At 51.0% G+C, this 15,364-nt stretch overlaps 1 protein-coding gene across 4 annotated transcripts in view; it reads right to left on the reverse strand.

Moving 5' to 3' along the window:
- Window positions 1-15,364, reverse strand: part of TSPAN9 (tetraspanin 9) — a 192,931-nt gene that overhangs the window by 142,798 nt on the left and 34,769 nt on the right. The window contains exon 1 of one of the 4 annotated variants that reach the window (XM_032349101.1): window positions 11,411-13,945. The exons of the other annotated variants lie outside the window; for them this stretch is intronic. The gene's annotated coding sequence lies outside the window, so the exon portion shown is untranslated. Of the gene's footprint in view, window positions 1-11,410; window positions 13,946-15,364 lie in introns of those variants that run through there. 4 annotated transcript variants of the gene reach the window in all.

Genomic DNA, 15,364 nt, shown 5'->3' on the forward strand with positions numbered 1-15,364 from the left:
TTCTGTTTGCTACACTCAGTCTGCTACCATTGTTTCTTCCTAACTGCCCTTGGATAACAGAAAGAGAAAAAAAGAAGAAGAAGAAGAAGAAGAATGCACTGGAATAAAAGGCCTGGAAGGAACCAGAATCCATAGCCAGTTTTACCTGATCCCACCCCCTACTCCCACCCCCCGGGAAAGGACTAAGGTAGAGGGACAGCTGTGGGAAAGGTCTCTCCCATTTTATGCTATTATTTTATGCTACCTCATCTTTTTGCAGTGCATTTTCATATAGTAAATGAGTCGTGGTTTTAAACACTTTCTGCAGCGAGATGGCAGACCCACAGCCACTGCCTGTAAGGTGAGAGCCGGTGGGGCAAAGCAGGTCCCACGGCACAGGGCCCTGGAGTAGGAAACAAGCCCACGGCTTTTTCCAGGATGGGTGGGGTCCCTTGTGCACAGGCAGATGGTGGAGTGGTTTCTGGAGGTCGGAGACAAACTCTCTGCCCCCCAAAATACCTCCTCCATCTGCTCATTCATGCCTGAAATTCCTTCCCTGAGGGGCAGTCTTTGATTCCTTGGTCAGAAATAGGCCTGAAACCATAAACCCACCCAAGAGAAGCAAAACAGTGCCTTCAAGTCACACTCAGAGGGAACGAGGTCACTGGGGTTGGGGGAACAGGCTCTTACAAGACTCTCCGAATAATCCCACGGACGCGATGGGGGATGTTCAGGCTGAAGGCAGTAACAACCCAGAGGATTAATGACCGCACTTAGGTGAGACAAGGGACTTCCAGGCCAGCCTGCAGGAAGGGATCTGTTTTCACCCTGACTCCGGTCGAGAGTAAGAGTCAGTGGACCAGGACTGGGAAGGACAGACTGAAACAAGGGTGTGCACCTGGGCTGAAAGACCCAGACTCTAGAAGCTCCATGAGCTGGAGGAAGGGATGACGCGCGGAGAGGAGAAAGGAGCAGATCTGGAACTCGCAAAGTGGGAGTCTCCTGCATCGCCCTGCTCCCAGCTTGGCCAGAGGCGAGGGATGCCCTGGGATCTGAGCATTTTAAACAGGATCTAGACACATGGGGCCACACTGTGAAAAGCATCAGCCGGATGGTGGAAGACCTGAGAATTAGAGCAAAAGGAAAGCGGGAATGTTAGAAGGGAAGGAGAATGCTCTGTGCCATGGGCCGTCAGGGATATGCAAATCAAAGCCACAAGGAGGGAGCACTGCACGCCCCCTAGGATGGTCACGACTTTTAAAAAATTTTTTTTAATGGAAACAAGGGTTGGCATGGATGTGGAGGAACTGGAACCTTCCTACATCACTGGTGGGAATGTGAAATGGGGTCGTCACTGGGGAATGCAGCTTGGCAGAGCCTCAAAACATTAAACCAGAATTAACATATGATCCAGCAGTCATGCTCCCAGGTAGACACCCCAAAGAACCAAACACAGGTGTCTACACAGAAACCTGACTGTTCCCAGCAGGTCTACTCACAGCAGTCAAAAGGCAAGAACAACCCAAATGTCCAGCCACAGATGATCAACAAAACATGCTGCATCCACACCAAGGACTACTATTTAGGCCATAAAAAGGAATGAAGTTCTGATAGGTACCGCAACATGGGTGAACCCCAACAATTCTGTGCCAAGTACCGAAACAAGCCAGACACGAAAGGCACGTGCTATGAGTTGATTCACACAAAATGTCCAGAATAGGCAAATCCACAGACAGAAATCAGATCAGAGGCTGCCAAGGGCTGGGGGGAGGGGAGACCGGGGGATGAGGTCTCAGGGGTGCAGGATTTGCATCTGCGGTGAGGAAAACGTTGTGGAACTGGATGGTGGTGACGGACTGGTTCTCAACACAGTGCATGTACTTAACATCAATGAACTATCCACTTGAAAATGGTTAAAACAGTAACTTTATGTTATATGTGCTTTGCCACAATAAAGAAACGTTTTTTAAAAATGGAGAGAGCAGGGCTCAGTGGGTTAAAGCCTCTGCCTTCGGCTCAGGTCATGATCTCAGGGTCCTGAGATCGAGCCCTGCATCAGGCGCCCTGCTTGGCAGGGAGCCTGCTTCCTCCTCTCACTACCTGCCTCTCTGACTACTTATAATCTCTATCTATCAAATAAATAAATAATTTTTTAAAAAACAACAGAGAGAGCTTTGGGAGGGACACGATGCATGAGAGCAAATACTTGGGGCCTGTCCAGGAGAGGTCAGAGGACAGGACTCATTCTGTGAGTTCCCAGAATCAGGAACCTACCAGAAGTCAAATTTTGACAGAAAAGCACACGTGATGGTACCTTCGCCCAGTGTCAGGCACTGTGCGATGGCTTTATCAGCATTAGATGCTACACTTATGCCCATTTTCAGGTGAACAAACTGAGGCTCCAAGAAGGTAGGCAAGGGGCCCAGAGTCGCAAGGGAGCTAGTCCCCAGTGCTGGGCGCAACCAGGCCACCCAGCACCCGTGGTGAAAAGATCATGGCTGCCGCTGCCCAAGTCCAGGTTCCATCAAGCCCCACTGTCACCTGCTTGCGTGTGACCTCTGGCTCTTTGCCCAGCCTTGTTGTGCCTCAGTTTCTTCCACCATAAACACAGGAATAACATTAACAGCAGGCTCCAAGGGCCATTGGGACAATGAGATAATGAATGTGTCTAGCAGCTCCCAGCCCATAAAGGCATTCCATAAACCTTCAGTTCCTCTCTTTTCCCCCAAGAGTTGAGAAAATTACAAAGGGAGAGGACACGATCTTAGCAGGTAGAGAACGCCCTGATGGAGGTGAGGAGGTGAGAAACAGCAAAGGCACCACTCAGCAAGGACAACTGTCACGACCTTGATGTTTCCCCCTTGAAATCTGCTGTGGCTACAGGATGAGAGCATTCCCCCCACCCCTGCCGAGTGGGCGGTGCCAGAGGAAAGAAGGGAGCCATTCAAGGACGCCGAGATCCTAGAGGAATCAGAGTTCCCACAAAAAGAAAAAAGGTGTAGAGAGCCGGGAGGCTGGGAAAAACAAAAATAAAGTTCGCCAATAAAAATAGAAGTAACGTCCACTTTTAGAGCAACCCCACGTGTGCCAGACACTATACTAAGCATTTTCTATAGATTATCTCACTGTATCCTCACATCTCTGCAGGGAAGACACTATTATTAGCCTCATCTCACTGATAAGGAGGCTGACGGTAAAAGGGGCAAAGAACTTGCTCGAGGTGCCGTAAGCAGGAAGGCACTCTGGCGAGGCCACAGCCAATCCCAAGCACCAGCCTCGAGAAGACCTGTCACCTGACTTGAGGGTGATGGCCTTTGGATTTCACCCACCCAGCTCCTGCCTTCCGCCTGTAGGCAGACGTCTACCCGGAGCAGAAAATCAGCCCCAAGCAGAAACTCCCACCCCCCACCATTTCTGTCCAGGAAGCCAAATCTAGAAGCTAATGCTAAGAATACACTGTGCAAAGATCTAGTGAATATTTGGGAAACTTTTGTAAAGTGAAGAAAAAAAAGAGACACTTCTGTTTTAACCAGCTCAATCAGTGTGGAGGAGAAACCACAGGCCACTTGGAGCAGCTGCCAAAGGCTCAGCCCGACCCTGCTGGGGCACGGGCTCTCCCACGAGAGAGGTTCAAGTTTCCCGAGCTGGCCGGGCTGGACCGGCCACGGGCACACGGCTGACTCTGCAGTGGCCGGCGAAGTAAAGCATCTGGGATGTTACCCGTTGGCCATCCCAACAGCACCATCCCGAGAAAGCCATTGCCCATATGGGGCCCAAGGCCTCCCTTCGCTGCCTGGTCTGTCCCACTCCTCAACGGCCCCTTCAGAAAAGAGGCTACAGGCGAGGCATGGAAGGAGACCCGGGGCCCCGGGCACACACCACCTGAAGGGGGCAGAGGGCACTGGGAGGAAATGTGAGCGACTGGCGGTGAGCGGGGTCTAACTCTGCCCGGGTCTGACCCAGGGATCCCAACCCACCGTGGAAGCCACCTTACTCTCCACCCAGCCACCTTGAGAAGAAACAGGATAAAAGCAACTAATCCAGAAAAGGATGTTGAGCTCCTCATTTGTTCTTCAGCTAACTTTTAAGGGCGTCTAATGTCTGGGACACTGTGCCAAACCCTCTACCTGGACGGTCTCATTTCACTTCTGCGACAGCGCCTCAAGGTGGTAATCACCATCATCGCCATTTCTAAAGAAAAAGTGAGTGTAGGGAAGGGACTTGTGCAATGACAAGTTAGAAGTGGTAGAATTAGGGTACACACCCCTGTGGTCTGACCTCAGAACCCACACTCTTAACCAAGATCCTTTAGCGCTTCCTAAAACAGACTCTCAGGAGCTAGTAAAAAGAATTATTAAACACAATTCCCAGCCTCGGAGCATTTACAGCCTGATGAGGGAAATGGATAAATGGAGCTAGTGCATAGGGAAAGAGCCTATGAACACACGTATTACTACCAAGGTGTGCAGTCATCACTTTCAGGACACAGAGGCATGTCCTGGGGAACCAGTGGGAGGACTCCAAGGGAAGAGGGGGGGATTTAACTTTAAAATATGATGGGCACAAGAGCCAAAATGTAGAAAAAACCCAAATGTCCATCAGAGAGCAGTGGATAAATACAGATGGGGCCAATCCACACAATGGAATGTATTATTCGGCCTAAAAAAGGGGATGAAGTTCAGACACAGACTACAGCACTGCTGACCCAGGAGGACGCAGGAGGAGGGGACCGCGCTGGTCACACAAGGACCAACGCTGGGTGACCCCACTTACATGAGCAACCTCAAGGCCTCAAAATCATAGACAGAAAGCAGAGCAAGGGTTTCCAGGGTCGGGGGGAGGGGAGAGTGGGGAGTTGGGGTTTCAGGGGTACACAGCTGCAGTTCGGGAGAATGACAATGCTCAGGAAACAGGCCGTGGTGACGGTGACGGCCACACGGTAACGTGAATGTCCTTGACGCCACTTGTGAAGGTCAACTTCATGCGCCACCCAGACTGGCCCAGACACCCAGATGAAACCTAACTTCTGGTGTGTCTCGGAGGTGTCTCAGATGATCAGCATCTGAATTGGTACAGTCAGTAGAGTGCCCCCCTCCCTGGTGCAGGTGAAGGCCAAACAGTCTGCTGAGGGCCTGAATAGAACAAAAGGTGGAAGATGGAGGGATTTACCCCCTTTTCCCTGCCTCACTGCCTCAGCTGGGACTTCTCATCTGCCATCCTTGGACTAGCACGCGCACTACTGGCTCCCCTAGTTCTCTGACCTGTGGACTCAGACGGAATTACACCACCTGAGCCGCTGGCTTGCAGACAGCAGACAGTGGCACTTCTCGGCCTCCATTACGGTCCCAGCCAATCCCTCCTGATCAAGCTCCGCGCACGTCACATATTGTAGGCCATCATAGGATAAAAGACACGTGTGTCTATGCTTCTCCCCTTGGCTCTGTTTCCCCCAGAGAACCCTAACACACTACTGAACTGTACGACTTAAAAATGTTTAAAGCGGTCAATACCTCATCACAATCAAAAAATTTTCCAAACAACAGAAATAGGCCTGTGGTGACAGTGATGGCTTGCTGTACCTTAAACTTTTTTTGTCTTTGCCCTAACCAGTGGGAAACCCAGAGCCGCCTGGTTGTGGGGTGCAGGCAAGCTGAGTCCTTACGGGGCCAGGAACATTATCTCTCGGGGATGTGGAAATTCAGTCTTTTGCGTTAAAGGCCTCCTTGAAGATGACCTGAGAACGGGCCTTCCGTGTTTTGAAAGTTTATTCCCCACGGAGTGCGAGTAGCCAGGAAAGCTGGTGGAATCAGCCTTTTTGTGTGTGCAGATCCAGAAGGAGTGGCGGGGTGTCCTGAAGGTAGAAGCTGGGGGTGAAGGAAGTGGTCAGAGCTCTGGGTCCCCATGAGAACGAACCACTGAAGCCACCTTCCAACCATGGCAAGAACAAGGACCCGGATAGGGGGAATCTGTCCTCCAAAAACAACGGTATCATTTATTTAATATTAGCTGTATATTCCTTGATCCCTTACTAAGCATTTTATAAACAGGATCTCATTTAATTCCTGTAACAGCCCTCTGGGGTTTCAGCATTATGCCCACGTGACAGAGGAGGGAAGTGAGGCTCCAAGTTGGGGGCAGGGCTCCCAATCACTGGGCTAGTGAGCCACGATTACATCTCTCTGATCCTAAACCTGTCTTCTTAACCATGACAGGACACCAGTTTCCCCTAAGCTTGAAGGAAGTCTCACCGGTGGGAGTGAATATTGCCACAAAGGCCAGAATTTATCCAAACAACAATTGTGGGAGCCTTCAATGCCAGGTAACGTGCTAAGTCCTGATCAACAGCCACAGAACACAAACAAAAAGGCTATTGCTGAGTTCACATCACAAGTGTTCTCTGGGCTCACCCGGGGGTCAGCTTCAAACTTCTCATCAGCCACAGAACAGTTGAGATGGCAAAGCTTCCCTCGCTCCCATTCCTCCGTGCTGAAAGCAGGCAGGACTGGTGTGACTTAACAGGCCATGGCAACGACCTATCATTTGAAATTGGGCTTTCCAAGGCCGTTGAAGGCAGGAGCAGAAAATTCTTCTATCTGACAAAGGCCATCTGAACTACAAAGAGAAAATCAATCGGGATCGCATGAGTGGAAAGAAACTTAAATTAGGGTTTTCTTTTGGAGAGAAGTATAAAATGTCTCTCTTGTCACAGTATTCGGGAAACAGAACCAATACAACACAAGGCATATTTCTAAAAAATCATCCTTCGGTTATAAATCGATGGCCCACTAAGGGAATGAACTGGAGAGGGGAGACAGTGATGGAGAAGAAAGAGGGAACTCGAAAGCAGAGGATCCACCTCCCCAAACACACTGAAGGTCACGCTCTGGAAAGTGCTGGAAACTCCCTTTGCAGGGCACGGTGGCGTACGCTCATGCAACAAACGCCCTGAGACATTTTTGTTCTTGTTGCTATTACAGTATTGTAAAAAAAAATTTAGGGATGCCTGGGTGGCTCAGTCAGTTAGTTAAGCAGCCAACTCTTGATTTCAGCTCAGGTCATGATCTCAAAGTGGGGAGATAAAGCCCCATATCGGGCCCCACACTCAGAGTCTGTCTGCTCGAGATCCTCCCTCTCCCTCTGCCCCTCCCTTTTATTCACTCTCTCTGTCTAAAATAAATAAATAAATCTTTTTTTTTTTTAATTTTAGAAGCTATAAAAGAACATAAAAAAGAAAACAAAACTCACTAATAATCAGTACCATCATTAGCATTTTGGGGTATATTTCCTCTAGTCTTTTTTCTTTGTGTTTTTTAAAAATTAGAATTTACAGCCTATATGGTTTTAAATCCTACACTATTTGCTTGACACTTTCTCATAAGCATTATCTTAAGTCATATATAATCTCTGAAGACATGGCTTTTTTTTAAAGGTTGTACAGCAAGGCATCAGATGAATGTGTCAAAATTTATATAACCGATCTATTGTTGCACGTTTGGAATGTTTCCAATTCTAACTATCTATTACAAATAATGCTACAATGAAGATAACTTATTCACATGTGTGTACATATATACCCATATATATACATGTGTATATGATAACTTCTTTCATACAAATTCCAAAAAACAGAATTACTGAGTCAGAATGAACATTGGACATAAACTTCCAATATCTACTGAAACTAATTCTGAGCAGTGTTGCACTTTTGCAACTCTAGACATAAATGGCACCACATCTCGGTATTTTCTACGTGGACCAGTTTTGATCACACTTCAGTTTTTTGTTTGTTTGTTTGTTTTTTAAGATTTTATTTATTTATTTGACAGAGAGAAATCACAAGTAGATGGAAAGGCAGGCAGAGAGAGGAAGGGAAGCAGGCTCCCTGCTGAGCAGAGAGCCCGATGCGGGACTCGATCCCAGGACCCTGAGATCATGACCTGAGCCGAAGGCAGCAGCTTAACCCACTGAGCCACCCAGGCGCCCCCACACTTCAGTTTTGAAGGGTCTCTTTATTCAGGTGCTCAAACACTGGATGAGAATGTGGTTCCAAATCACTGTGGCAGCCACTGTTAGCTCCGGTCACGTGTCTTGCATCAGAGGTAAGCAATAATACACCAGTTTCCCTCGCCTTCCTATAAACTCCAAGAACGCTGGGCCTTGGCCCCACTCATTGTTGCATTCTCTCTGTGCCGCTTCTTTCAAACCACTCGTCTCCCATCCAGGGTCCTCAAACTGATTTCTATCCTCTTCCACACCCTCCGTGCTCCCCCTGAGGAAGTCACATGTCACAGGACTTTGGATCTCAGTGCCTCAGATGCCTCATCTGTAAAATGGAGGTAATGCTACATCCCTTGGAGAGCTACGGAAGGACTAAGTTAGATAAATTATGCAAAGTGCTTGTGTGACAGGAACTCAGAAACACTCAGTAAACAATCACTTTTGTTAGAAAAAAATCATAATCCATGAAAACAAACCCACCAAAAAATTGCTTAATCCTCTACCCACTGGAGGAGATTACAGAATCACACAGCTGTCTTTCCCATCGGACACTCGTCCAGGTCCTGGATGCCTGGGTAGAGATTCAGAACCTTGAGGGATTGTGCCAAACCCACTGAACCTCAAACCAAGGGTAAGGGAGGTCTGGCAACACTTGCCTTGGATGGCAGGCAGGCAGCTGGTCAGCACGGAGCCACCGAAGCTCTGATTAGCTGTGCACACAGAAGGAGTGAGGACACGCTATAGGGAAACCAAAAAGCAACAGCCTGAAATTAACCCAACCAGAAAGGGCTGTGGGCCACCAACAGCAAGTAGGGAAACGGTTCGGGGAGGCTGGAAGCAGGTTGACGGGTGTAAGCCGCCACTCCCTGGCTGACCCTGGACAGATCTGCTATTGTTCACTGGTGATGCTGGGAGTTGAGTCACCGTGGCATTGTCCAAATGCTCTATCAGGAGGAAACAGCTGGACAGACCAACACCAAGGGCAGGAAACTCCAACCTCCACCAGGGCTCCCCTCAGAGCCCCCGCCCTGCTCGGGAGGCCCAGCATCCTGCCTGCCTATCCCTTGGAGACCCCGGACCAACCCCAAGGCATCCACGGTCTGAACAGACCTCTCTATTTCCTCCCTCCATTTGCCATAGCCAAAACACACGTTCTCTGTGAGGCATTTTGGCAACGCTCCTAGGGACAGGGAGGTGGGCTCTCCTGGGCTCACCCTGTCAGTAAACAGAAACCAAGGTGCAAGCAAACAGGAAACAGACAACACACGGTTATACGGTTATACGGAATCAACTGGAAGAGACACACTGTCGGACAACTCTACTCCGGACTCAAACGCGAGGTAGCGAACGCCACCTCCCAGGACAGTGTCCTCAGGCGAGGCTAGAGACTCGAACCTCTCTGGAAAGAGGAACTCTTGTCAACTTCCTTATCTAGAGATTTGACTACGGTCTCTCGCGCTCCAGCAGAGGACCCAAACATCCCTGCTGGGACTCAGAAATAACGCAGAAAAGCAGCTGATGGTTCATGGTTTAAAGCCAGAGAGAGCCGAGTCTGACTGCTGCCTTGAATAGAGCAGCTGTGTGACCTACACAGTCTGAGTTCTATCACATCCTTAACCAGAGGCAGGGAGAAAAGGCTAATTAATGACACTGGCTGAGCTTACAGGCATGCTCCCACGTTGGGTCGCCTTGGAGGGCTCAGGAGAGCCCAGGCCCACCTGCAGGCAGTGGCTGAGACTCAGACCGACCCAGCCAAATGCTGCCACCAAGCAGTGCAGACTCGGTGTAACCAGACCCGTCATTTCTAAAAAAGCCCCAAATCTCTATTTTTGTTAAATCGTTTCCATGTTTAAATTCAAATAAACAAACAAAAACCCCAAAGGGGGCGGTCCAAACAAAATCCACCTGTGGCCTGGATCTGACTTGGGGCCGCAGAACTGTTGGCTCTCAACCTTAGGGTCCTCACCTGCAAGATGAGGGTGAAGACAACTGTCTGGTGTCGGGAGAACTGGATGGGGCTCGACCCGTTGTGCTTCCTACTGTGGGACACACAGGAAGCCCTTGACAGCCAGCCACTGCTAATTCGGCAGAGCCGGAAGGGCCTCAAGGAAGGCCCACCCCGACCTTCTCATTCTACTAAGAGGAAACATCGGAGAGGGGGCTGTAGCAGACCCAAGGTCTGCAAAGGAGCCCGGGGCAAAAGGGGAGCCGGACCCAGGTCCTGGGACTGTCACCTAAGTTGCACAGGCACGACCAGCCCCTCCCACTTACAGACTCAGTTTATCCCAGACGGTTCCACAACGGCCCCTCATGAGGGCTGCTCTCACCAAGGCCAGTGAGCTGTGCCCATCTTTGCTACACTCACAGAACTCAGCCTCACGCCAAGCAGGTGACAAGGCTTACTTGCTGTGAGGTGTGACCAAGGTCAGCACTAAGGCTCCTCCTCCCCCCACCCCCCTTCAAACCTGCATTCCTTGGGCTGGGCCCTGCACCAGGCTCGGTCTCTGACCTATCCCAGCCTGGTCTGAAAGGATGGGGGTGACCTCCATAAACAGAGAGGATGAAGAGGGGATGGGAGGCCTGAACCAAAGAAGGCAGGCCGGCAGGCTGGGAAGTGCACTTGGGGCCACGGGGCTGGTGGAGCTGGAGGAGAGACGGTGACTGGATGGCAGAGCGGGTGGAAGAGTGGGCTGGAAAGGAAGGAGAAGCCGCTGGTGGGACAAGGAGTTCCAGGCTGAGGGGGCGCTGGACCCCCGCTGGCCGGCTAGGCTTCTGCCACACAAGGGCACTGATGAGGCAGCTGGAAAGCAGGTCCTGCCAGGTTTAACCAGCCAGCTTCCAAAGCCACGGAGCTGTGTTCCCTGAGGTGAAGGAGCCTGCCAAGGTTGTATCCCGTCCCCGGGCCCCAAGGGTATCCTGTTTGAACCTGCCCTTACCGGAACACTTTTCACCCTGGATGTCCCAGGGAGTTATGGCCCTGGAATTTCTCTTGGCCCCTGCCACAGCACACGTTAAAGCTTTGCAATTAACACCAGCTGAAAAGCAAGCCTCAACCTCTAAGAGGCAACCGGGAAAGGAGGAGAGAGGGAGCTTGGGCTCTGTATTCCCCCATGGAGACATCTCAGGTTGTAGAACTTGGAGGAAAACAAACCCCTCATGTTACAGCAAGGCCCAGAATGGGGAACGATGGGCCCAAGGTCACACAGCCGGTTGAGGCCGACAGACAGACTCCGGGGGCCCCAGCTGCCAGACCTGTGATGACAGGACCCAGCTGCTTTCCCCACCCCCCACCACAAGGGTTCCATGCTCTCAGCTGAGAACACCTCGAGAGCGCAGCAAACACTGCCACCACATCTCACCTCCCCATGTCCCTCTCCACACTGGTCACAAAAGCCCGAGGTCACGCACATCTTCCAGCACACGTGTCTCTCACCTGCTGATGCCTCAAATCTCGGGAGATAGCAGAGGCAGGTGGGATGTGTCGCCAGCCACCAACGGGGAGGTCCTCAAGTTAAACACTCCATGGAGCTGGGGTGGGCAACAGGGAAGGGGAAAGGAGGAGGGGGAAAGGCTAGGACCAGTAGCAGAAAGGACACACGAACTTCAATGTGGCTGAGATAAAGGGCTTCATCACAATTCTCCAGCAAAGTCAGAAGAAAAGGTCTGTGGGCTCCAACAGGGCCTTGTGGGGCTCAGAATCAGGTTTCCCCTCCTGGAAGGAACACACACTTTAGAATCCTCCCTGAAAGGAGTAGAAATCCTTCTCTGGCATATTCCACCGCATGACCTCAGGGGACAGCTCATGGGCCCCTCTGAGCCTCATTTTCCTCATCTTGGGAAGCAGCACCTGAGGCATAACGGGAAAGCAATGATGGATAGTTATTCATGTCCCTGAGGCTTTCTCTCTGGTGTTAAACTGCCCTTCGCCCCTTCGTGAGTATCCCGAGCGCAAAAGCATAGGCACTTGTCCAGGCAGGGGTCAGAGAATGAGCTAGGAGAACATTCATTTGTGACGGACTCTCCAAACAACATCTGACCTACCTTTTCTGCGGTGGGGTAAGCCAAGGGGCACAGATGTGCTCTCGATATCCCAAGAAGAGAACTCAGCAACATGCCCACCCCTTCCAGACCATGGCCCAGGGTTCCTGAGGGCAGGATGATGGTCCCCTGGGTCCTGGGCCCTCCAGCTCTCCCATACCATCCATCAAAGTTCTGTCTTTGGGACCTGTCTGTCATGCTTAACAGATGGTGCCTGGCGCCTCTTTCCATCTCTGGAGGGCACTGGGAGGAAGAAGAGGGAGAGGTAAATGCTTTTCCACAGGCTACAGATGAGGAGACTGAGGCAGGGACATGAAATCGTCTGCTGCTACTGGGCGATCAGCCAAAGGCTGGTTCTCACTCGGAGACTGGGAGTGGTGAGGACACTGGTCAGGAGCAGGAGGGAGGGAGCGCTAAGGAATCTGAAGGGGAATACCATGGGGTTGAGCTCACACCAGAGTTTTCCCATACTTGTCAATAAATACACACTGGGTATCTTTGTTCCATTAAGAAAAAACGAGGGATGAGGTAGCCCAATAGGAAGAATAGAAATCCTCCTCGCCCTCCTCCTCACCACTGCTAACAGCTGCCCGGGGCTTCTGTGTGCCAAGCGGGTTCCAGATGCTTCAACTCACTTCATATACTGTCACAATAACCCTGTGAAACAGGTCTTTTAGGATCTCCACTTCACAGGTGAGAAAGGGCTTGAAGAACTTGCCCAGGGCCACAGAGGAAAGCGGCAGGGCTGGGACCTGAACCAGAGATGGGCCTTAGCCATGCCCTATGCTGCCTCTCACTCTGGGTCGCCCCTCACCTCCCAAGCCCTGAGCGAACAGCCTGGAGGCAAGCACTCAGGCCCTGAGGTTCCAGTACCTGTAGCAACTGCCTCCCAAGGTGCTCCTTCAGCTGGAGGAACCGGACTCCGTTCTGCTGGACAGACTCCGCACAGGTGTCCCGGTCCTTGGCCTCTGCCTTCTGCCTCCACCTCCGGGCAGAGAGGAGGTAGGAAGGCAGAGGCCAGAATTTACCATGATGGTCTGTTACCACTGACTCAGAATCCCAGAACAGATGGACAGGGGAATTTCTGAATGAGTAACTAACCACAGAAGAATAAAGTTATGTAAATCAGCCTGGAGCACAGAAAAAAAAATTAGGCACGGGCTTTTGAAAACTCAGGCTAAGGAAGTGGGAAAGGCCCAAAATGTGTGTTTCGTCACTGTGCCTGCCTCGGGGCAGAGCTGGGCCTGTTGTGGGTTTCTGGACTATTCCTGATTACAAAGGCTACAAGGCTTTGACCCCCATGGGCAGCAGCAGAGGAATTGCTAAACATATTTGGATTTCTCCCACCAGAAGAAGAGAGAGGCCCTAGGACATGAAAATCAGACAGACAAATGATGGAGCTCTGCGTCCTCTCCCTTCCTCGTGTTGCTTTTGCTCAAGTGCCTTTATTAACGGGCTGCTTGTCACCATCTCCCTCCAGCAGCTTATAAAACTGAGCCCAAGAAATGTTTCAACAGCTCTGCCCCCCAGGACAGGGGGTGACAGTGGGGAACCCTCAGACCTTCGATCACAAACCCTTTCAGCAGAGCAGCTGGCCCCTGCGATGCCCAGGAGGGGCCCGATGAGGAGGGCGGTCTGCACTGCCTTCCCAGACTGAGCTGGGAGAGCCACAGAGGGTCAGAGAGGCTTTCGCTGGAATTTTATTTTTTCCATAATCTTGAATGAAGTTATCTTTCCTTCTTGAGTACTTTCCTCCATAAAAGCGTCCTGCTGGTAAAGGTAAGATTGGTCACCCTCCGAGGCTTACAACTCATTCAGGCACTCGGTCTGTGTTTATCTCCAACGGGGAAGGCTCCGGCTGAGTCCAGGAAACAACAAACAAGCTGGAGGATATCCAAAGGCGGCCACCAGGGCAGCGGGGTCTCAGATGAAGCTATCTGGGAGACAGCTGGTGGAACTGGAGAAGAGATGGAGGGGAAGCTGTTGTCAAATACTCCCGCGTTGTCATGCAGACGGGGGGAGCAGGCTCACTCTCTTGGTCTTGGCTGGCGGAGACAAGGCCAAAGGCCAGCTCCAGAGAGGCAGATCCGAAAACCAGGGCTGCCCAGCCATCAGGGGCAGTGCTCATCACTGGAATCTTCCAAGCAGAATCTAGTGACTGGGCTGGAACCCAGTGCAAGCCACACGTGAGCAGGAGAGACCTGTCCTCCTCTGAGAAGCTGTCATTCCCTTAAGACGGTTGCACACAGTGAGGAGTGGGGTGACAGCAGGAAGGGCAGGCTCTGTCAGCTGGTTTTGTCCTATTCTCATGCATGCTCAGCACTTCACACATCACCTTGTTTCATCTTCACCATAAGCTTGCAGAGGAATGTGCTAGGCCTGCCACACAGGAGGTACCCAGAAAAGATCTGTTGAATGAGAGCTGAATGCAGGCATGGACCCCTCTTGAAAAGGACAGAACTGAGGCCTGCAGAGACTAAGCACCTGCCCAAGGTCAAGCATCTGGGCAGCAGCACAGGCGAGCTATGCTCCACGTTCTGAGCCCCAGGGCCTGTGTCCTGCCTGATCTACCGCACTGCTCACTCCGGCAGCTGCCTTGGTCTTTGGAGACCTGTTGGAGTCAGCAGGCCGTGGCCAAATGCAGTGAGCACATTGTTAACGGGCATCAGGCTTTGCTGCCCAAATGTGCTCCAAGAAGCGTGCACACTGCTCTTACCAAAGAAAGAATAAAGCGTATCCAAGTGTCCGATTCAGCCCACCACCTCACAACCACAGGTGTGGCCACCACAGAACCAAGTGGCCAATCAGAAAGACGAGCAGTAGACAAGTCAGCCAAAAACTTAAAATAGGGGTGGGCGCCTGGGTGGCTCAGTGGGTTAAGCCACTGCCTTCGGCTCAGGTCATGATCTCAGGGTCCTGGGATCGAGTCCCACATTGGGCTCTCTGCTCAGCAGGGAGCCTGCTTCCTTCTCTCTCTCTCTCTCTGCCTGCCTCTCAGTGTACTTGTAATTTCTCTCTGTCAAATAAATAAATAAAATCTTTAAAAAAAAAAAAAACTTAAAATAGGGGTATTTTTTTTTTTTAAGATTTTATTTATTTATTTGACAGAGAGAGATCACAAGTAGGCAGAGCCAAGTAGCCAAAAACTTAAAATAAAATGAAGAGTACCTTCAAGGCTGTGGAGGAACTAGAACCCTCACACACTGTTCGCTGGGGGGCAAGATGGCAGAGCTGCTTTGGAGAACAGTCCAGCAGCCCCATAGGAGGCTCAACACACAGTTCCACTTCTAGGTATTTTCCCCAGAGAAACGAAAACACAAGTTGACACAAAAAAAACTGTGCACAAGCA

Source organism: Mustela erminea, chromosome 6, assembly GCF_009829155.1.
Source record: "Mustela erminea isolate mMusErm1 chromosome 6, mMusErm1.Pri, whole genome shotgun sequence".
NCBI classification, from domain to species: domain Eukaryota; kingdom Metazoa; phylum Chordata; class Mammalia; order Carnivora; family Mustelidae; genus Mustela; species Mustela erminea.